The following is a 24,982-nucleotide window of genomic DNA, read 5'->3' on the forward strand; positions in this document are numbered from 1 at the left end:
AGAGAAGAGTGTATCTGAAGCTGGCTGGTGAGTTTGATTTCTAAAACAATGAGCAACTTTTTGTCAAAAGAAGTAGATGGGGTCTTTTAGGATGATACTTGACATTGTCCTTTGGTCTCTCTCTGTCTCTCTCTCTCTGTACACACATACTTAAAAGAAGGCACCAAAACCAAAAATATGTTAAAGAAAATAAACATCAAACCAAGAAAGAACTTTAATATGAAAATTTCATAGATGAAAAAAAGATGGCTAGCTAATGGTGTTCAAGTGCAATACAGGAATATGGCAGAACTACATGATAGTATGTATGCACTGACCATCACCCCTACTTACACAGACAGTTTTTACTTAAACCTCCTCTCCTTGCCCTCCTGCTTTTATAAGATCTAATGTCTGCTAGTTTTTGGCTGGGATCAGATCTATATAGCACCAGGAAAAGGAACTGGCCTAGGTGAGAGAAAGCAGGCTCCACATTTCCCCGCATCCTTACTCCTACCCACTCTGTACTTCAGGGCATTGGTCCTGACCTCCTGCAGCTCCTCTGCCTGTGGTCCCAGCTCTCTGGGAAGCGTGTGTTTTGGTTCTAGTTCCCACCAACTGACACTGGCTTCGGAATTCTAAACACACCTCCTTCTGTTACCTCTGTTCTTTGGTTTTTATTTCTGGTTGAGCACAATAAGAGTTCTTAAATGGGATTACTTGAAAATTTTGTTTCTTTTGTACTTACATCCTTAGTATAAATATGGCACACAGAAATTGCTTAAAGAGGGTTCTTATTACATCAACCCATGCTAAAAACTCAAACACTGTCTTTGGAAATGGAAAATTACTGTAGAGAAATTTAATAAGTTTGGAAAAATGCACACGACAGAAGGCCAATATAAATATTAATATGTTCCTGCCAAGTAATTTAAAAAAAATCCCTGTAAAAAGAAAATGGATAAACAACGTAAATGAAATTTCGAAAGTGGTTACAAGTAATTACTAATGAAACAAATGAAGTAATAATTGAAAACGTGTTTAAACCACAAAAGTTAGCACTATATTTTTTTTTCTTTATGTATTTGCTGCAGAGTGTAAATAACCATGATTTCAGAAGTTGGTTAAGGTTTGCAGACATGAGCTCTCTCGAAGTGTGGAATGAACAAACATACCCAGCTTCTTAAAAGAGAAAAGGAGTAAACTGGACCGAGCCAAGAAAACAGCTAGTGTCCCCCAGAGCTACCCTCCCACTATATTCAGAGTGGCAGGTGAAAGATACACGTCCCGGGATTAGCTGCACTTCTGATCAATCCACAGCAGCATAACTTTCAAGGGTAAAGAATTAAGTAAGTGAATCACATCCCATTATATCTGCATCCTTAATTGTTGACCTTAAAATCTGCCCCGTATGAGGGGAATCGAATGAGAATGGCCCCCATTGGCTCAGTACTTGAATGCTTGGGGCGCAGTTGCTGGAAGCGATTTGAGAAGGTTTAGGAGGATGTGATCTTGGAGGGGGTGTGTCACCGGTGGCGGGCTTTGAGAATTCCAAAGGCTCCTGAGACCCCCATCACACCACTCCTGCCTGTGGTTACGGATCAAGATGTGAGCGCTCAGTCTTCCCTCCTCCACCGCCATGGATGCCAAAGCTCTCATCTGTAAGCCAAATTAAACTCTGTTCTTTATAAGTTAGCCTTAGTCAGCCTGTTTTATCACAGCCATAGAAAAGTAACCAAGACGTTATTGGTAAGAATAATATTTTAAAAGTCTCTCTCATCCAAGTCTCAATAAACACCAAACTGCAAACAGATTTTTAAATAATAGAATTAAAGCTTCAATTTCTCATGCTTTCTTTTACTTAGCATTCATTTCTTTGTTTTTTTTCTATCAAGTTTTATTTGTTTGTTTTTTGACAGGTTTTCACTGCCTACCCAATACCAGCTGCAGACTGGTCATCCTATTGTTTCAGCCTTCCAACTGCTAGCATTAGAGGTATGCCCCACCAAACCTGGCTACTTTGTTATTTTTCAAGAAAAAGGGTATGCTCAACCTTAAGGTTTGACATCTATCTTACTTTTTTTTTTATTTTCCAGAATTTAAAAATACATAAAACAGGAGCAACAGACAGATGAAAATACTGTTAACACTGACAAGCTTGGTTATATGCTCTAAGGGTCTTGGGATGCAGAGAGGGTGATTGCTGAAGTTGCCATTGTTATGGAGTTGTTAATGCATAAAAGCATTCATTTATCCTCAAGTGCGGTTCAGTGGCTGTCACAGGGTTGGTTGGACAGCTCCCCAAAGGAAATAAACTCTGTTTAGACAATCATTGCTTCAGGTGAAATTTAACCATGCCCACTGAATTTCTTTTTTTCTTTTCTTTTCTTTTCTTTTCTTTTCTTTTCTTTTCTTTTCTTTTCTTTTCTTTTCTTTTCTTTTCTTTTCTTTTCTTTTCTTTGCTCTTCCCTTCCCTTGCCTTCCCTTGCCTTCCCTTGCCTTCCCTTCTGTTCCCTTCCCTTCCCTTGCCTTCCCTTGCCTTCCCTTGCCTTCCCTTGCCTTCCCTTCCCTTCCCTTCCCTTCCCTTCCCTTCCCTTCCCTTCCCTTCCCTTCCCTTCCCTTCCCTTCCCTTCCCTTCCCTTCCCTTCCCTTCCCTTCCCTTCCCTTCCCTTCCCTTCCCTTCCCTTCCCTTCCCTTCCCTTCCCTTCCCTTCCCTTGCCTTCCCTTGCCTTCCCTTCCCTTCCGTTCCCTTCCCTTCCCTTGCCTTCCCTTCCTTTCCCTTCCCTTCCCTTCCCTCCCTCCCTCCCTCCCTCCCTTCCTCTTTCTTTCTTTCTTTCTTTCTTTCTTTCTTTCTTTCTTTCTTCTTCACATTTCTGTGTAAGACAAAGAAGGGGAAAAATCAAAAGCTCCAGGTTACAAGATTTATCTCTGTGAGTGATAAAACTAGTCATTTTCCTCGTGATCTTAACAGGGAAGAATTGAACATGTATTTCTTGGAGAAGCCTGAAAAAGTCCACTGGCCTCATTCTGCTGGCCTTCTGTCGTGCTCCAGTCACCGTTCTTCTCAGCTTTACCTTTTGCTGTCCCGTGGATACTGAGGGATATTTAGGGAATCCATGTAGCCAAGTCTCTAGCTGTTGTTTCCTTACCCGAAGCTTTCTTGGTCTGCTTTCTCCATTAATTGTAGCTATGGACCTCCTTGTCATTTTCCCTCCTTTGCTTTAGTTTTGGTCCCAATCCCATGTCTATCTAATGCTAATCATTCTGCTCTGATCTCCAATCATTAGTTAGAACACTGTTAGCTGATATGGTTTCTTATACTTCATTGTCAGAGGAGGAAGGGAAACATGCAAAACAGTAGCATTAAAATGTCTCAGAGAGGGGCCTTTGCTCTTGATTTCTTGCATCTAATTCAATAACTATTAGCACCCACTACATTTTGGGTACTGGCATGCCAACTCCTTAAAGTTACCTATGTGACGTGATTGCCATGAATGTGATGGGGTCCAGAATGGAAACTCAGACTATCTTTGTGCATGAATGCCTTGATGTGTGAAGAACACAGGGCACTCTGCAAGCCCTTATGAAGCTTAGACTCTTACTGCTTTCAGTCTATTCTCTGTCTACACATTGGTTCACATGTACAACACTCTCCAGCATTGAATTTTATTGGAAAGGAAACATAGTTGTTTTGAGTGCATGTGTGTGTGTATCTGTGTCTATGTGTATTTGTGTGTGTTGGGAGGCATGAGTGCCTGTGTATATGATGTGTTTCCATATATACACATGCACAGCAAGGGCCAAGGTTGAGGTGTTTATCTTCTCTACCTTATATATTGAATAAGGGTCACTCCCTTGAACCTCAAGTTTGCCAAATTAGCTAGCTTGGCTGGTCAGCATGCTCCAGGAATCCCATCTTAGCTGGAACTGCAGGAGCATTGCAATGCCTGCCTGGCATTTACAAAAGGACTAGATCCAAACTCTGGTCCTCATGCTTGTGTAGAAACACATTTTAATAACTGAGCTGTTTCCTCAGACCACATATATACATTTTTAAACAAAATATTGCAAGCATTTTGTTTCAGAAAGTATTATAAACATTTTGTTTCAGAAAAATGCTAAGCTACAGGAATTGATTCTACGCACCATTGGCCTAGAGTCACGGTTCTGATAAGGCTTCCGGTGGGGAACTTGGAGCTGAATCTTGACAGTGGTAAAAAAGTTGAGCTATGAAATGGTTAGTGAATGAGATCAAGATCCAGTCCTGTTTAGGAGACAGACAGAAGAACTAACTACTTAGGTTTTCTTGACCCAGAACTATGTAGTAGACTGCAGGCCAGCCGGGACAAGAACGGATTGAGAGAAGGCTGCTTCTCATGACAGCATCTCAGGATGGAATGAGGAAAGCACTGGGAGTCTGAAGAGCATCACTGCACCCCCAAGGACAGCATGACCCAGTCTCAGTGGAAAACTAGGCCTCCTCAAGCACGACTGAGTCTCTAGAGACTGAGTGATTAGAGCTGAGCTCAACAGTTAACCATCCCTTTACCAGGCAAAACAGCAAGGCTGGGGCCCTGTTTCCAGGCCCACCATCAGTTTCCTTCCTGATCTCAGAGCCTCTTCTATTCACAGGTTACTGACACACTCTGTTGAAAGGACAGAGTCATCAGTGAGGCTGGTTTGAAATATTGTTAGAAATAGTAACAGTTCTGTACAAGATGAAAAGGTCTCATATTTTTCTTATGTCTGAATTCTAGGCAATGTTCAAACCTTTGGAAAGATTCTTCCTCTTTCACACCTTTATTTCAAATGATTTCATGTCGTAACGATACTATAGAAAGCCACCTGGGAACCTTAATTATAATGAGGAAACCACCCCCCTCTGTGGAACTGAAATTCTCAAGATTTAGAAATTAAAAACTTGCTTGAGAAGGATACATGTACCTAGGCATATACCTAGGCATGAGTATAGTAGTCTATGATATTGTTTATTGTATTTTGTGACAGGAAATTAGGAATAAATAAAAATATTTCAATAGAATTTCTGTGTAGTTTGATGCATTACCAAAATTTCACATATATTAAGGAAATAGTATAAATATCAGGATTATAGGACTAGAATATTACTTTCATACTAGAGTAGAACTAAATAACAAGTATTAGCATATATGTACAATGTGTTTTAAATTATAATTTCTCCATAAATTATATATATTATACATATATCATTCATTTGTGGTATCAAGTAGACAATAAACTATAAGAGTCATGAAAATATTGGTTTTTCTCTTTATTCCAACTCCAGTTAATAAGCATAAGTATTGCTGATGAATACTTTCTAAACCCTTTCCTAGTTCTAAGCAATGTATAGATTCTATATTTAAAAATTTCTAGACGTGTATAAATTGCTAAAAAATAAGTTTAAATATACTAAATCCAGTCAAATGCAGAAAATAATTTTTCAAATTTTCTTTAGTTTTGAGAATTTCATACACATATACAATGAAATATAATCATATCTACTTCCCATTTCCCCCTCCAACTTTCCTTATGTCTTCTAAAACTTATCCTCTTCCCAATTTTATGATTTTCCTGTTAGTGATGTTCATATTTACATTATTATCATGTCATCCACTAGAGCATCGAGAAAATATCTGTGGCTAGCCCCTAAAAATTAAAAATAAAGAATTTCCTTTCCCCCAGCAAATACCCACTGCTAATATCTCCACTGTACGGGTTTAACACATGTATTGTATACTCCATCTATCCTGGCATTTCTTGCTGTCTTGATTGTCTATAGGTGTTGTACAGGTAATTATGGCTACTTTAAGTTCATGATTGTATGAGCCATGTCATGTCCAAAAGACAGAAGTGCACAGCATTTTCCTCCATTCTTTCGCTTTTACATATTATCCACATTTCCTTCCTCAGTATTCACTAAGTCATCCCATTTAGGGATAAGTATTCAGTCTCTAATTCTCAGTACTTTGACAGTCATGTATCTCTTGATTTTTGTCCATTGGAAAAAGAAACTTCTACAGTCTAGGTTGAAAGCAACCTAGGTCTGTGTGTGTAAGCACACATATTTAGAAGGAAAACTGACAGCATGTCCACTTAGCAAAATAAAAGCAGTAGGTTCTAATCTAGGGCTTGCTTCACCACATTACAGTATGAGGCATGAGAGCCTCGTTTGTGGGACAGGCCTCAAATCCTGTTGGAAAACAGTTGACCACCCCATGGCAGTTACGTCATCACTGCACCAGCGGGGGGGGGCACATCTCGCCTGGGAAGATTCATATTGCACACATTGAGTCCAGTGCTGGGCAAGAATGCTGATGTTTCCTCTCTTCCAGCTGCTTGCATAGTATCCTAGGACTCTCGAATGAATGCTAGCTATCTGGAAGTAGGCTGAGATGGATTTCTCTAAGTACTGTAGTCAAAGTGTTTTCAGTAATAGGTTCTCACTATGTAGTTATGCTAGGCAAACAAGGAAAATGTCAATACCCTATTTTTCTTTTTGGATACTTGTAGGCAATTTCTGATCAATAGCTTCTAGGGAGGAGGTATCGCTCTTGCTGCAATTCTCACTTAATAACCCATATCTTCAAGAAGTGACAGTGTCCTCCCATGTAGAATAATTTTGGTAGTGGGTGGATTAATTAAACAAAGGTAAGGTTCTATGAAAAAGCCTTATGGAAACTCATTAATTAAAAGCTAATCTCAAAACACAATTTTAATTTTAAAAAGAATAATTTTCTTAATGGAGCAATAAATATTTGGCTTGTTAATTTTCAGAAATACTTTGAGTAAGCCATTTTAGGCATCCATTGGAGCAATCTGGAAAATTATAATCATGTAACAATGAATGCATTTCAAACAAATGGCATTGTTCATGCTTGATTATAGAAACTCTTGAAGAACTCCTTTTCTCTAAAGGTCTCACAACTTTGGTTGCCATAACAACATAGTGTTGTTCCTTTATTCTTTAGAAGAAAAAATGTTATGTATACATTTACCTTGGAGAAGCTTAAAACATGTTGAGTAAAAGGTTAAATATCATATCACCCAAATTGATGCAACATAGAAAGACAGTTCAAAAGATGGGTCCCATCAATGATATGATCATCTCCTTTCTCCTTTAAAATATTTCAACATATTTTGTTAAGATTGCATCCTATTAACAAATTGTAAAGTTATTTTACTTATTAGAAGCTATTAGTTAACATATGATATTAAATTCAAATAACTTGCTATGTCAACTTATGTTTAGAAAGTTATGTAAAAAGTATATATGTAATACAGGGAGACATAGAAAGAGATAATTTTAAAATAGGCAATATTACAAAAGTTTATATTCAAATATCTCTCCCATTGTGAGCCAATATTTTGTGGATAGCTAAATGACCTCACACTGTAGGATGGGGAAGGGAAGAGCTCAATGAAGACACTGAGGAAAAAAAAAACATTTGTTTTAGATGTTAAATCTCAGAGGGCACAGAGAAATGTTTTGGGTGAGAAGGTCACAAGAAGGAACGTGGTTATGATAAAAGAATATGGGACTGAATCATAGATATACCAGATAATTATTTATGTATGTATAGATACGTATATATTTGCATGTGTAGTGTGTATGTATCAAAATATGTTACACACCTTAAATACATACAATATATAGTTAAAATCAATATTTTTGTATTTATTTTTTATTCACTTTACATCCTTGTTGTAGCCCCATCCCTTCTCCATTTCCATTCCCAAAGTCCTTCCTTAATCGTCCCTTCTTGCCCTTCCCCACAAAAGGGGAGCTCCCTTTCCCATCCAACCCAGCTCATCAAGTTGCATCAAGACTGAGCATAATTTTTTTCTTTCCTGAACAGAACACCAACAGCTCAGGCTCTAAGATCAACAATAAATAACTGGGACCTCATGAAACTGAAAAGCTTCTGTAAAACAAAGAACACTGTCAGTAGAACAAAATAACAGTCTACAGACTGGGAAAAGATCTTCACCATTTGAAAAAAGGGCTAATATCCAAAATATATAATGAACTTAAGAAATCAAACACCAATAAACACAATAACCCAATTAAAATGGGACACAGAACTAAATAAAGAATTCTCAACAGAGGTATCTCAAATGGCCAAGAAGCACTTAAAGAAATGCTCAGCTTTTTTAGTCAGCAGGGAAATGCAAATGAAAATGATTCTGAGAATCCATCTCACACCAGTCAGAACGGCTAAGATCAAAATCTCAAGGGACAGCACATTCTGGAGAGGGTGTGGAGTAAGGGAGTGTAAACTTGTAAACAACCATTTTGGGAATCAATCTGGCACTTTCTCAGAAAATTGGGAATAGCTTTGCCTCAAGACCAGCTATATCTCTCCTGGTTATACATCCAAAAGACACTCTGCTATACAACAAGGACACTTGTATACCTACATTCAGAGCAGCTTTATTTGTAATAGCCAGAATCTAGAAACATCCTAGATGTCCCTCTACTGAAGAATGGATGAAGAAGTTGGCACATTTATACAATGGAGTACTACTCAGCTGTTAAAAACAAAACTATCATAAAATAATTCTTTTGAAAATTAAGTTTTGAGATTATAATATAATTATATCATTCCTCCCATTCTTTCAAATTTCCCATATAATCCTTGTGCCTTTTTTTTTTTTCAAATTCATGGTCTCTTTCTTCATTACTTGTTGTTACATACATACATCCTTAAATACATAAATCAACCTGTCCAGTTTGTATAATGTTACTTGTATGTGTATGTCTTCAGTGTTGGCCATTTGATATTGGATAGCAAATTGGTATGTTCTTTTCAGTTCTTTATGTGTCCTCCTTTCAGCAATTCTTGGTTGATGGCAGTTCTTTGTGTAGTGTTGAGCCTTGTGAAACATCAAGGATCTAACTTCTGACATTCCCAGGAGGCACAGTCTCACAGGAAACCCCATGTTTCTTAAGTCTTAGGTGTGGAAGTTATATTGTATTGCTTGGGACTGGTTTCCACAACTTTGTATTTTGATTGGTTGTGGTTTCCTGTAATAGTCTGTCTGTTGCAGAGAAGTTTCCTTAATGGGAGGTATTATGGTTTATTTGTGTGTGTGTGTGTGTGTGTGTGTGTGTGTGTGCTTTCACACAAGTGTAGGTGTTGACAGTGAAAAGAGGTGTCAGTTTCTTCTTGGGGATGGGATTACAGGTGGTTGTGATCTGCTTGATGTAGTTTCTGAGAACTAAGCTTGGGTCCTCTGTGCTTTTATCACTAACAAAGGAATTTTAACTAGACATTAATTTTAAATAATAGGTAAATGAATTTTCTGTGAAGATAGTTTTATGTGAATAAAGCCTAAAAGAATAGTGGCATAAATATAACTTATGAAACACTTGGATCCTTTGAATATCTGACTCTCACACTCCTTGTTACAGAAAGGTAATCTTACTGACATAGACTGTCACAGTATGGACTTGAATCTGAGTTTTGCCACAATTTGTACTCACATTCTCAATCACTTAAGCCACCCATTCATTTGGCAATGCAATGAAGAAAAGCACCATCTGTGTTTTATGGAGTGGTTACTAACACATGGTCAACTATTATAAGGGCTAACTAGTCCTATGTGATGAATGGATATAGGGTGCACAGGTCATAGTTGGCCATCATTCCCCTTTCTCTTTGAAATAGGGACTTAACCGATCATGGTAAGTACAGGGGGTGATAACTTGACAGATTCATATTCTGGGAGGATATCATTAGTTAGAGAAGTCTAGACCTTCTGAGCTGCCTGTGTGCTCCATGGGAGAGTTCCATATTGCTTGTAATGACTACAAATTCTTTGCTTGACTCTCTTTCTCACAGATCTTTATGCCCTCTGGGACATAAGGTATGGGCTCAGTAGCCTTCTTTATATCCTCAATATCTTCTCTGAAGACATTTTCCATTTTGAAATGAACAGAATCTATACTGTTGTTGAAGTCACTGTTCTTGTATTGTACTTTTATGTGGACTAGATATTTTCCTCTCAATACCTTAGACTTGAGAACAGGAGATATTCCAATCAGATTTTTAATTGCTGTTAAAGATAATAAAGATAAAGAGCACAAAGGAGAAACCTTTACTTGGGTCCAGAATTTTAGAAGTTTCTGTTCATGGTCTGCTGGTTGCACTGTTATGGACCCATCACATAGGCAGAGCATTCTGGGACAAAGATCAGGCAGAGGAGAGCTGTTTTCCCCACCCCCCCATCTTCCCGAAAGCCCAGAAGAAGATGGAGGAATACAAGAAGGTACCAGAGTAAAAATGTAGTTCTCGAAGGTACAACCCAGGGTAACCACATGTTGTCCTCCCATGCCCCATTTTCCAAAATATTGACTCTGACTTGATTATTTATGAATAAATGCCAAGCTTTGGTTCATTACCTGATAGCTTTTAACTTAATTATACATTTATTCCATCCCATATGTGACACACAACTGGTTCCCTCTCAGTTTCACACATCTGTCCCCCTTAGAGTCCTGGGTGAAATTCTCCTCTGCCAAACTTCCAACCTCTTCTCTCCTGCCTCACATAATAGGCCATGAGCCTTTTATTGACAAGTGATGCTTCCTTGCAGGACAGGAGGGATTCTCTCTACAGCCCAGCAATGTATCCTTCTCAGTTCTACAAACTCTCAATAGTGTATTCAAATTGAAGCCATTGATAGATTGAACCATTCATTAACTCACAGCACTGTGATCTAATTATCTCTTGAAAAGCCCTTATAGACACACCTAGAGGTGTGATTTCCTAATCTAGGTACATCTCAATTTAATCAACTTGACAATCATAATTAATCAGCACAGAAAGTAAGTACTCTCTTTTCATTGCTGCCTCTGACATTGATTCTATTTTATGCTTCTGCTACCAAGATCCTAAAACAGCTTCCTCTCCTTGGTGCAAACAACTACCAACACTCTGTTTGATCATCCAATTTATGAGAGTAGTCTTTCTGTCCTTTTCCTATTCACATTTTCAAGTGTTGTACAGAAAACCGAATCATTCTTTTTGTACTCTTTTTTTATGCATCTTGGATCTTAAAGTCATCCACAGCACTGCCCTCAAACACAACCCTTGCTACCAGGCCTTCTTCTGTTAACAATTTTTTTTTATTGAATGGATGACAAAAATTGACTTTCTATCCAAAATGTCAACCCAAAATTTTGTATTAATTTTCTCTCACCTAAATTTTCTCTACATTTAGTATAAACACACACTGAGAAAAAGTCCTATTCTTTCATGTAAAAATTATCATGCTGATTTAACCATGGAAATACCCTACATCTCAGCCATTCTGTTGGCTGAGGTAAAAAACCTCAAGTAACAACACATGCTGAAGATGCAGCTGAAGGGGAACCCTCCTCGAATCGGGTAGGGGTGCAAACTTGTACAATCACTTTGGAAACACTTGAAAGATGCTCCACCATTCAACAAGGACATTTGCTCAACTATGTTTACAGCAGCTTTATTTGTAATAGCCAGAATCTGGAAACAACCTAGATGTTCATCAATGGAAGAATAGATACAGAAATTGTGGCACATTTATACAATGGAATACTACTCAGCTATTAAAAACAAAACAAAACAAAAACACAAACAAACAAAAAAAAAAAACAAGGAAATCATGAAACTTGCAGGCAAATGGATGAAACTAGAAAAGATCATCCTGAGTGAGGTAATACAGAACCAGAAAGACAAGACATGCACGGTATATACTCACTTATAAGTGGATATTACCCATAGAACACAGGATAACCATACTAAAATCTACAGACTTAAAGAAGCTAAACAACAAGGAGGACCCTAGGGAGGATACTTAAATCTTCAAAATGGAAAACAGGATAGACACCAGAGAGGCGGATGAGAGGAAACAAGGCTGGATCCTACTGTAGAGGGCCTCTGACTCTACCCAGCAGGGTATCAATGCAGATGCTGAGGCTCACAGCCAATCTTTGAGCAGAGCTCAGGGAGTTTTATGGAAGAAGGGGATAGAAGGACCCGGAGGGGACAGCAGCTCCACAAGGAGCCAAAAACTCTGGGTCCAGGGGGAGCCTGCAGAGACTGATGCCCCAACCAAGGAACATGCACAGAGAGGACCTAGACACTCTGCACAGATGTAGCCTGTATGCATCTCAGTTTCAATGTGGGTTCCCGAGTAAGAGGAGCAGGGGCTGCCTCTGTCATGAACTCAGGTGCCTGCTCTTTGATCACTTGCCCCTGGAGATGCGGCCTTGCCAGGCCACAGAGAAAGACAATAGAGGATCCTGGCAGTCCTACTGAGACTTGATAAGCCAGGGTCAAAGGGCAAAGGAGGAGAACTCCCCATTTCAGTTGACAAGGGGAATGGGATAGGTGGAAGAGAGAGGGAGGGAGGACCGGGAGGAGATGAGGAAATGAAAGTAATGGAGACAGGACTGTCTCTAACATGAACTGATTGGCCTGCTCTTTGATCATCTCCCCCTGAGTGGGGAGCAGCCTTATCAGACCACAGAAGAAGACAATGCAGCCACTCCTGATGAGACCTGATATACTAGAATCTATCAGAGGGAAGGGGAGAAGGACCTCCCTTATAAGTGGACTGGGAGAGGGACGTGGGTGAGGAAGAGAGAGGGGAGGTCCAGGTGGGATACAAAGTGAATAAACTGTAATTAATGAAAATTAAAATAATTATAATTTTTAAAAAAAATAAAAAAATTAAAAAAACACACACAGAGAAATATCCTATATCTCTATGCCTAAATCTGGAAGCAGCTAGTTATGTCACAAAGAAATATAGGCATGCATGTTGTGTTGGGGGGCGGGGTTTGTGCATGACATTGTTAGTGCCTTCAGGGACCACAGGAATTGGATTTCTTGGTACTGAAATTACAAGCAGTTGTGAGCTGTCTGGCACAGGTGCATAGAACTGAATCCAGGTCCTCATAGAACAGTTCATGTTCTTAACCACTGAGCAAGCTCTCCAGCCCCATAGTGATTACATACATATCTTGATTAGATATTTAACCACAGTCACAAATCTATTTCCCTCGGTGGTGTGATAACCACCCCATTTTAGGCTGGCTTTTGAAATTAGCTGTATGTTGTTCTTTAACTAGCCACAGTTTCCTTTCCTTAAAACAGTATATGTTGTTGTAATTGTTCGTTTGGCTCCAGAGATACGGGACTTAGACTATTTCAACAAAGCTGTCTCCTCTTGTACTCTGGATTCCTTTTTTAATTATACGATCATGCACTGTGTCTTTTTCTTGTTGTTTCTCCCCTAACTAAACTCTAAATGTTTTAGCCTAAGAGGAGTAGCATAAACCACTCAGACTCCAGTCTCAGTTAGATATGGATGGTTTAGTGGATGCTTTTCCCCAGCTGATTGCAATCAGGGCCACAGCAGCACTCAGGAGCCTACCTGTGACATCTCCCTATTTTCTAGATTCAGGTTATAAAAGCCATAATTATCTCCTACGGGGAGTGGATGGTGATAAAGGGTGGTCAGTTCTGACTCAACTTATTTTTGCTAACTAGACAAGCCGTTCTAGCTGACCTCTAAGTTGATTGGTCCCAGGTAAAGTTTATGGTTAGGGCCAGCTGCACTTATGGTTGGGGAATCCCTAGGAACAACAAGGCCACACAGCATGCTGAACACAAACGTAGTTTTTGGTCAACCTGACCTTGCACAGATTCTTTTATGTCAGCAACAAGTTGAGATGATGTGGCTGGTGGGCCTGAGAGACACATGGCTATGCTTATGCCAGAAGAACTAGGCCCCACCATAAGTGATATGTCTGTAGGCCATCCTGGCCTCCTCTATTTCTTCCCCCGCCTCCCAAAGGCCTGTGTGATAATACAGAGTCTGATTGGTTTTTAAGGTACAATTTACATGCAAATGCACAGCAACTGTGAAGCTAAAGCCCAACTTCCACAACTCCTCCAATCTTTTATATTTTCACCCATTCGGTATCTCTACTTGAATAACTAAAAGGCATTTCCAGCAAGAATCCATCTTGAAAAGAATTCTTGATTAATTTATTATTTATTCTCATTAATTTTCTTCCCTCCTGAAATATTATCTAATTCATTCGGCTATTAAAAAAAGTGACAAACGAACCTAGAAGCTGTTTATAGTCTTAGTTTTCTCCTTGTCTTAGCTTCGTTTTGCTATTGTGATAAAACACTGAACAATGTATCGAGTTCCTTCTAAGCTTTACCAACCAATTATCACATGATATATATAATATATATATATATATATATATAATCTGTTAATAATACAAATTTTCTCCTATTTGTGCATTTTTGTCTCATTATGACAGTGAAATCAAACATGCAATCAGTTCTTTTATAATTGTTCCTAGGCTCTGGGCCCAGGATTGCGTTAAGTTGTCGGTTTGTTGTTTGTTTATTGTTCCCATTTGATTTAGCTGTTCGTTTTCTTCTGAAAGTTATGCCTACTGTGTTTCCTGCTTGTGTGAGAAGGCCATTTTTGTCGCCGAGTGCTAACAGTATGAGGACATACTGTGTAGTCGTGTCTTCTTTAACTTATTGTATTTTCACTACTGCACCTTCATCATTGACTGTTGACACACGGTGTCAACTTTTATGTCAGCATTTTACCTGCGGTGCGTATTCCCTGAGATATATCTGCTTGTTGTTATTTATCATTAATGAAAAGGTTTACCTGTTTCGCTAATATTTGCTTAGAACTTGGTTGTGCACAGTCGTTTTTAGCCACACTCTAACGTATTGAATGTTGCCGATGCTCAGTTTCCCGTCTTGTGATGGCTTCTGTTACTGGACTGGTTTAGCAGAAGTTTGAGACCAGTTAAGTATTTCTTGTTTCATTGTTTATTCACACATCCACAAACTAAACAAGCAGTCAATGTGATTAAAAAAAATCTTAAATCTGATGAACTTATAAAATTTGAAGGCTAAGAAAGATTATTTTTAATCAGAAAAAAAGTGTATGTGTTCCTGTGCTTCGGTGCGTGTGTGTGTGGAGAGAGAGAGAGAGAGAGAGAGAGAGAGAGAGAGAGAGAGAGAGATGTGGAAATCTGAGGACAAGTTGTGGGAATGGGACTCTTCTTTCACCATGTGCTCACCCTTTTAAGTAGTTTTCTTGGAACAAGTGGATAAAGGATTTTTTTTTTTGGAGGTGCCTTTTGGGCCTGAAATTCATTTCTTTATTGTAAAATCTTTCCCCTGTTGTCTATCCTAATTTAGCTGTGTCCTTTTATTCTTTTGCTGGACTTTTAAATTGCTTAAAAATTGGCTGTCCCTACCTATTATAGCTCTTAGTCCCAGTAGTCTCAGTGTCTTTCCCCTTGTCCAACTACTTATAATTATCCTGTTTCTGAGAGTCTAACATTCTTCCTGTGTACAGCTAGAGCTTACTCAAATGAAACTCATTCTGTGACAGCACTTTCAGTAAACATTTGATTCCTTAGTTCTTTTACTGAGCATTCTTTAAATTCTGTTGTCTATTAATATTTTTTTCTTAATGCTGTTGTTTCACTAATGTTTGCATCGACTCCTATCATTTTCTTGTGATATCAGATTATTCTTTCCAGAGTAGATTGTTCATTTGTTCTTTTATGTCATTTTTTTTTCTGTGCACATTTTTCTAGTTTCCATGAAATCAATTATTTTGCATGCCTCATAAAGTAACTCTTTTAGATATTTTATTTTTTCCCCACACAATTTTCCTAACATGAAGCTTGCTGTTAAAGTGACAAGCCAGCTAGTTGTGGGGGGCTGCCTGTCTTTGTCTCCCCAGTAGTAAGGTTATAGACATGTGTCATTTTGGCTGGCTTTCATGTAGGTGCTGGGGACCAGACCCAAGTCCCTCTGCTTGCACAAGCACTTTTTCCACTGATCTATCTCTCAGGCTCCTTCCTGAGATTTCAATGTTATCCTTTCTCTTTACACACAGATAAACCTATTTTAACTTTTCTACATAGGCAAATTTATTTTTCCATGTTTTCTCTTGTAAATTTACAAATGGTAAATGACTTTGTATATTAAATAAGTTGATCAAATGGTTAATGAGCAGAGGCAGAAATACACATTTGTTTAAATGACATCAGTTGTAGCTCTCACAGCTCATCAAAACACCTTCTTTTTGCAGCAGATGGAGACCATGTCAGAGCTCCTCAAGGTCCAAAGGCATAGACTAAATTACCAGAGCGCCCAACCCTGATATACATGTTTTGATTTTTATTCTTTTTTTAAAATTGTTACAACTTTAAAGAGATAATTTCTACCTTCTCAAAACAAAACAAAACAAAAAAAACCCGCAAAATCCCCACATCCATCTTTACCTGTGCTAAACTCTGTCCTGTTTATTATATGGTGTTTTTATGAAACAGAAAGCCAAAGTTTGAAGATTTGCCTGTGTTTAGTGTGATTTTGGTGAGCATCATGGTTAACAAAGAAGTTACCATCCAGAAACCTCACGGACACAATTCTCAAAATTAATTGTTTAATTATGCTTTCTTTTTTCTTCAACCGATCTCTGATATCACCCATTATAACTGGAGTAGCTTTTCATTTTTCGGATTTGTCTCTCTTTTATTGTTTTGCTCAAAGCTAGCCCACCACTCCTGATACAAGGCATTTTCTTCTTAGCCATAATTTATTGAAACGTCAGCTCATACTAGAATTTTCCTTTCCTTGAATTTTTGAAACTCGGAGCAATCTTGGCTTTTACATGATACTTTAATAATGTTGCCAATCCCTTGATAAGTTGTTCACATCAGCTATTTAGCCCCAGTACCTAAAGCTTGGGAACTGGAATGATTCTTTGCACTTTCTGCTTCTGCGATCCCAAGGCTTATGAATATTAAGCTGTAGTTGCCCCAAAGCAAAAGTGTATTCACCAAGATATTTGCTGAGATCAGGAGTCTCTGGGCCTCATTTTAAAACAATAGCATTAATAAGAAAGCACCACAAAAGATATGACATTTGAAAAGTAAAAGAAACAGGAATTTGGAATTTTTTAATAAAGTTGAAAACATCCATTGATGGAGAGCCATCCTGAATGATGAAACAGACTACTTCCATGAGGCTGATGCTCCATTCTCTCTCCTCAGAAGCAGTTTACTGGAGGGAAGGCCTGCTAGATCCTCACTCAGATGGCTGCCTTTGAGTTGTATTTGTAAAGACGGACTCACAGATTTTCCTTGTGTGTCTGGTGTCTGTGTTGGAAAATGTGTAGATGTAAGTGTGGTAACATACTCCCATGTCCAGAGAGACCAGAAATGCATTCTCTGCCTTTTCTCCTTGATACATGTTATCCCTCTATATCCGAAGCTAAGCTGGTGGTCAGCAAGTTAGAGCAATCCCCATGTCTCTACCCTACCAACCCTGGGCATGAGGGTGATATGTGTAAGTGGCCATGCTTGGCGTTTATATGGATTCTGTGGATTTGAACTCATGTATCCATGCTCAGCAAGCAAGTGCTCTTGCCCATTGAGCCATCATCTCCTTAGCTCAATTTTTACCTTTATACAATAAACATTTCAGAAACCGACTCTATATAGTAAGTCCTATTTATATTTTCCTTTACTTATAAAATAAAATTGTTTTCAAAGTAAATATCAACTAGCCATAAAACCTACTTACTCTTACAGAAGTTCCAGATTATAATACAATTAAAACAATAGTGTAAATCTTGAAGGATTGTTATTATTATGATGATGATGGTGTGTTATTGTGTGTGTGTGTGTGTGTATGTGTGTGTGTGTACCTGTGTGTGGGCATATGTACATGAGTGCCAGCATCCACAGAGTCCAGAGAGACCATTATAGCCCCTGGACCTGGAGTTATCAATGGCTATGAGGGACCTGAAGGGGGTACTTGGGTACTGAGCTTGGGTCCGCTGCTAAAGCAGCTAGTGCTCTTAACCACTGAGCCATCTCTCCAGTTCTGCAAGATGTTGTGATTATTTAGGAAAGAAAAAATTATTTCAAGCCCAGCCAGTGCCTCTTATCATAACTAGGAGCCCTAAGAAAATACAGATAAATGATCCAGGAGGCTGGAGGACAGACTATGTCACTATTGTAGAGGCAGCTATGAATTTTGCTTGGCTTCTTTAAGCAGCTATGGATTTTTACTTTAGCCAACTAATAAAGGAAAGCTAGATAGTATTTTATTTTATTTTCTCCCTTTGAAGGATTACAGACCATTTATTTGGGAGTCTTTCTAAATATGAACAGATATGAAAAAGTTTCTAAATTTAACTGGACCCCCAGTCAACCTGTGATACTACCGCCAGGTCCAGGGAGCACGGACCACCCATTCCCAGGGACTCCTGACTGTGCAAACACCTTCTTGCTGGTGCAGCTCTTAAAATGCCCAACTCGACAACACCAGCTCCCTCAGCCTGTGCAGCTTTAGATTTATGCTTGGGATTAGATAACCTATCAGGGGATTCATCCCTGGAGAACACTGATTTTTCCCTCTCTCAGCAGCCATTACTTGCTTGTAGGTATTCAACTAAAGGTAGGACCTTGTGAAATTCCCCTCATCCATGCTACCTTGTCATCTGGTGTCTTTAATCAGGTCTTATTTAATCAGTTGTATTATTTAGATTTCATGGGAGCAACTCCTCTGAATTATACAGAAGACTATCTTAGAGAAGAAAACCCTGGTCCAGTCCTTCTATCTCATCCACAGGATGTTTCCTGAGCCTTAGGTGTAAGGGTTGTGTTGTACAGGTAGTTTGGGCTGAGGACATTATAGTTAATTTTTTTGCTATATTTTGAGCAGTTGTGGATTACTGTAAAGGTCTCTGCATGCTACAAAAGAAACTTCTATGATGAAGGGTAAGAGCTATGTTTGTCTGTGAATATGATGAGTGTTTAGGATACAGCTAGAAAGTTTACTGCTGTAAGAAAGTGCAGTAGTGAGCTCCCTTGTAGGGTCTATGACACTATCAGCCGTGCGTAGGTGGCTAAATTTGTAATACAAGGCAAGAATTTCTCTGAGTGTGCCTTCAGGCAAGCTGGAGAGTTGCTGGTTAGCCTTCAGATGTACATGCTACTGTTGTAGCCTTGGGATATATTGCCGCATTGGTAATTGCTTACAGGCTTTATAGCGGGATAGAACTATTTGTTGCTTTTATCTCTTGGCAACTTGCAAAGCACCTTAGGACACTATAGAAACTAGTCCTGAGGGTGGAGGCTTCCAGGTTAGGGGTACCTTCAAATTCTTAGGAAACAACCTGGGACAATGGCAGCAGCCTATATGATTTTTGTGGGTCTCTTCGACTCCGCTGATCAATAACTAGAAGGCAGTATTACCATATTTGGCACTACATACAACTTCCTTTAGTTTCTGCTGTATCTGATCTGCCTGTTTCAGGAAGTGCAGCTTGGTCACTCTGCAGCTTGATTTTACTGTGCTTTGACAAATATTCCTGAGATGCTAGCCTGCCGGAATGAGGAGGTAGAAAACAAGAATTGCTGCAGCCTTTGTTCTAGTCCTCTTCTGCTCTTTCCTAATTGTGGGATTATGCTGGCTAGCTTTAACTTAACTGTCTGACACAACTTAGAAGCACCTGGAAAGAGAGTTGTAATGAGAAATTAAGCAGAGTATGTTTTCCTCGGAGCATAGCCATGAGAAGTTGTCCTGGTTGTTACCAATGTGGGCAGATATGCCTTGAATGTTACCAACTCATAGGCTGGTCCTAGACTCTCTCTCTCTCTCTCTCTACCTCTCTCTACATATATATATATATATATATATATATATATATGAGCTGTGTACTAAACAATCAAACAAGTAAATGTTATACATTTGTTCTCTTCCTCTTGACTCTGGATGTGTTAGTTCAATATCCTTGACTTCTCCATGATTACCTAAAATTGCAAGCCAATGAATCACTTCTTTACTGAGCTGCTATTTGTTTGGGCATTTGTCATTGCACAAGAAGAGACCTGACATTGGTTCCACAACTTGAAAGTGAGGCTACGTTAGGAGAGTGACTTCATCTGTTTTCCTCTTTAGCTTCTGCAATACGTCTGTACATATGATCAGTACATAGCTTGACCAGTAGACTAGGCTATACTTGACACAAAACCAGTTCTGTGGAGAAGGGCTGCACATTCTCCACTTGCAACATCCTTCCTCCTGAGAAATTTCCATGCAAGTCTGGAAAAATATGTGCAGGTTTATATCCAACATTTCCTGACAATAAATAATAATTAAATCAATTTTAATATAATATTATACATATATAACTATCATATATTAAAGAAAAAATATTTGTTTCCTCATTGGGATAGATGTGAGTGCTTTCACAAAAGGAACTGAGACTTGGTTGAATATTTAACACTGTGGAATATTGAGTATTGTTATTGTTTTCCAGAGATTATAATTTTTTTTTCTGATTTTATGGTCGTCTTGGCTGAAAATGCAACATAGTATAAACATGTAGTACCACTGAGGAAGTATATATAGAGCGAGTTCAAAGACAGTTAAAACTTTTGTCCCAATTACAAGCCACATTTCACTTAGCAATCTTTATGAAAAATTGAGCCAACAACTCAAACAGCAGCTAAACTATTCAAACACAATACAGTCAACAATCCACTACTCTGATATATGCTGAAGAAAATATCAAGTGTTTTTTTCCCCATGAATAAACCATTATGTTTCTATACCAGCAGGAAACTTTGTGCATAGAACACAAATACAGCAGTTTATAATACTCACTGGCCAGGAAGCGGTGTGTTGCAGTGTGTCGTGGCACGCCCACTGGGAAGTTCACGTGCTGCGCCTCGGGATCAAGGAGACAGTGTGACACACGAGTGAGCTATGCCAGGAACACTTTTGCCTCATTATATCTTTGATTTCTAATTACTCGTGTTGAGAAGCCCTTTACTGCGGCCAAGCTTTCCACTAATCTCTTCGGCTGTTTCTGTGAAGTAGCTACTGAATTCAAAGGAGCTGGGCCGGGTGGGACTGATGCCTCCCAGACCTCCTTCATATCTCTCTGGAACACTCTTGATTGAGTTTACTTGTTCTACTTGAAATGTCTCTTGTCTCCCTGAAAGCCCTGGTGCTTTGACTGCCCACCCTCACTGACTCCTTAACACCCTCACCTCCAACTATGTATTTCCTGGTGTTTTCTCCTCTTAAAGTTATGTCTGGCTTTCAATGCCAATCTAAATATTGTTCCCTCCTCTGTCAGAGAAAACAAACCTAAGGAAGACTTCGAGCTTTATTTCTCTTACCTCTTCTTTCTGCCCCACCTCTTTTCTTTCTCTCTCCTTCTTCATGTCTTTTTCTTCCTTCCTTCCTTCCTTCTCTCCTTAATCTTTTCCCTGACACTTCCTGCTTTTATATTTATGTCTTCTGTCCATTCTCCATACCTTTGACTTTCCTTTTCCCTTCCCTCCATCTCTCATCCTGTTCTACCTCTCTTTCTATGCTGCTGAATATTGAACACAGGGGCCTTCCCATTGTAGGCAAGTGCCATGCCATTGAGTGACATGTCCATTCCATCTTCCACTGTCTTTTGACTTAGGTTTACCACTTCTGATGGGCTAGATTGCAATATCCTTAAGTAGCAGAATCAATCTTATTTCATAGTATGCAGAATTTAATGAATTACACTGTCTCATCCCTTCATTGTTTTATCTAATAGAACTGCATGCTGAAATCTGGATGAAAACAATGATTAGTTGAGGTAACTGTTTTAACAAAAGGTTAGTCTAGAACAAGTAAATCCTTCCACAGTAAATTACAGTACAGGTTGTTGAAACTTGCTCTCAAGAATTAGCTGTGAGCCAGATGTGCCTCTAAACAAATAAGAAATGGGTACCCTGTCTGATGACAGCTAACTTTGTGTCCAGATGGGAGGAGCATGGTATGATGGTAACCTGAGTTCCCTCTGCACCCTTTTTTGCTTAGGTGTTTGTGCGGAATACAGTTTGCCCAACTTACACAACCACGTGTATTGCCTTTTTCTTTCTTCATTTCTTAAGAGAAATTCAAGTGGTATAACCTCTAGCCCTTCTCCTACCATGCACAAGGAACTCTCTATTCCAGGAGGACATAGTAGAGTTTTGTCAAAAAAGCTGAGTCCCTCAGTTTGAAAAGTACATTAAGATGAAAGGTGGGTCTTCTACCTCCCACTTTAATCATTGATTTCTATTCTGGATTTTAAGTTTGCTTTGAATTCTTTGAAAATTTCCCAGCATGCAGAGCAGACTGTTCTAACTTGAGCTTTTGCCATTGGAATTTATTGTTCCTTATTGAGCAAATAAACCAATTCCATCCCATGACCCTGCTGTAGAAGTATGTTTGTCTTTAAAACTCACCCAAAACCCTAAGACATAATTATAAACCAAATTTTCATATTTATATAGGAAGAAAGAGGATCTCATTTTCAGCCCAGGGGCAGTGTATGGTATTAGGAAGAACATTTCCTTTTTTACTGCTCCATATGGAGTATTGCACTGCCATGAACAAGCCTGCAGTAATCCTTTTTGCACTGTTCTGTTTTGAATCTATCCGTTAATAGTAAGCGTGGCTTTCTCTTCTCCTGTGCACAAAGAGATCATATCTTCTTTAGAAAAAAAAAAAGCCCTTGTTGCCAACATGGTAATCTAAAACTTTGCTACATACCAATTCTCTGAGCTCATGAGAAAAAGTTTCATTCATTAGTATCCATTTGTAACTATTTTCCATACTTTGTGGAGGTGAAGACCAAACAGAAAGAAATAGGGGCACAAGGGATGGTTGGCTCTTGTTATAGTTCTAAGCCATGAACACACCTTTGGAAAATAGCCACTTGGTCCCCTGATTGTACAGCCACGTGCTTGTTGCTTAGAAAGTGTTTAATATCCACCCACTGGATAAATAAATAAATGACTGGTCTTGCTCAAGCCAAAGGCAGCTTGGTACAAAACAGTTAGAGCAGCTCTTCTGAGCTTGGGATCTAATCTTTTCAAAGTTGTAAGTAATTTAGCAATCATTCTAACATGATAGCGTTAAAAAGAATCATCTACTATATGCCTTCACGGAGCCTGTAGGCAACTTCTTCCATAACCTTTTTTTTTTTTAAAAATAAACTTTCTATTCTTAGAATAGAACCACTGCATGATGGACTTCCTGGTTCCTTAAAATGTTGTGGGTACATTTTATGTTGTTACATTTCCCATATCTCCAAAATATATCCATCACTCACATCACACTTGCCTTCAGAAGTGTGAAGTTCCCAGGTTTATATCACACAAAAGACAACAAAAAGCTTCGAAATATCAAACATAAAACATTGAAAATAAAACCTATTACCTGACCATATATGTACATGTTATTTTTCCTTGACAAGAGAGAGTTTAATACAGGACCTTTATTCGGTTTCCCTATATTCCCTGTTCTAATTGCTAAACATTTTACCATCACTAGTACGACTACATTTACAGACTTTCCATTAACTCGTAGATCAGAATCGAAAATTGAAGTTGAGCTGTAAACTATGACACCACTCTAAGATTTCTTCTGACCCAATCCAGATGACATTCCAGCATCATGAATCACCTTGGCAGTGTTTTGACTGTTGCCTTTTCTCAATTGCATTCCCAGCCTAAAGCGCTTTTATTTGACCAATCCTCTCGTTTCAACTTTCATTCACTAACAATAGCTGATTGCTCTTGTCAAAAAATCATGTCATAATAACTGTGCTCTAAACTCTTAACCTGCCTGGCAGTTGCATACAAAGAGCTGTTGAAACTGAAGCAATCCTACTGTGAAATAAAAGTATTTTAAAAATTAGGTTAAAATAGATTTAAAAAAAAAGAAAAAGAAAAAAAATCCTTTAGCTTTCTCCCCTTTTTCAAGAAGTATAATGTTTTTTCTTACATTTCTGGCTGAGGCAATGTCTTCTGGTGGCACAGGCTGCCAAAGCAGCAATCTCCAGCTCGTCCACCATTTACCTACAAGTGGAAAGTTTCAGACTTCATATGTGAGCTTCTTCCTAAAAGATGGTTCAGATGGTGTTCATGCATTGCTTGTGAGACGGGGTTTTCAACTTACCTCATCATATGCTTTCGAAGAGGCATTGAAGTCATTTTTATCCTAAACAATAATAATTTTCATGACTGTAGCTGTATTTTAATTCTTACAGCCGTGCTGCCAAATAGAAGTCTTTTCCAATTTCCAAAACAACTGTGCACAGAGAATATTTTCATTTTCACAATCAATGATTCAGTATAGATTAAATAATGTTTTAATTCTCCCAATCTCTCTCTCTCTCTCTCATTTGCTTTCCCTTTCTCATCTAACCCCCCCTTCATGTGCATCGTATCTACTCTCAACATTTTTAGTGTCAGAAATTAAATGTCTTTATTTTTTAGATGTATCAAAAATTCTAACATAAGGATCTAAAAGTGTCTCAAAGGTTACTAACAATACAGATGATTAAGAAGATAGATTTAGGAATGACGCTTGGGTCTAAGAACCTTAGAACATTAAATACCTTTTCTTACTGCTAGGGGCTCACTGTATGCATGAATTTTGAGTGTGGGAAATAATAATAGTCTATATAATGTTAAGTTTAGATAAGAACCATTTCATACCTGTTAATGGCTTAGTCCCCGGTTAGGGAACCCAATCACTGAGAGGTGACTGTATCATGAAAACTCTGAAGTAGTCAATGGATTATTCCACGGATGGATTTAGAACTTGGTATTATTATTGGGAGATGGTGGGAATGTTAGGAAGTGGATTGGTTTGGTGACGGCAGAGCTTGGGTTGTTACACGAGGGAGACAGACTTGGGTAACTCTGAAGGATATTACATAGTCCCTGCCCAGCACTCTCTTGACTCTCTGCTTTCTGCCCACTACTGGCTGAGCTGATTTATTGTATCACATGCTCCCCATTTTGATGGTCAGACTCACTTCAGGCCCAAAGCAATAGGCACAACTGAATATAACTGATACCATGACCCAAATAAAATTTTCCTCC

The sequence above is a fragment of the Meriones unguiculatus genome, chromosome 21 (assembly GCF_030254825.1).
Source record: "Meriones unguiculatus strain TT.TT164.6M chromosome 21, Bangor_MerUng_6.1, whole genome shotgun sequence".
In the NCBI taxonomy this organism is placed as follows: domain Eukaryota; kingdom Metazoa; phylum Chordata; class Mammalia; order Rodentia; family Muridae; genus Meriones; species Meriones unguiculatus.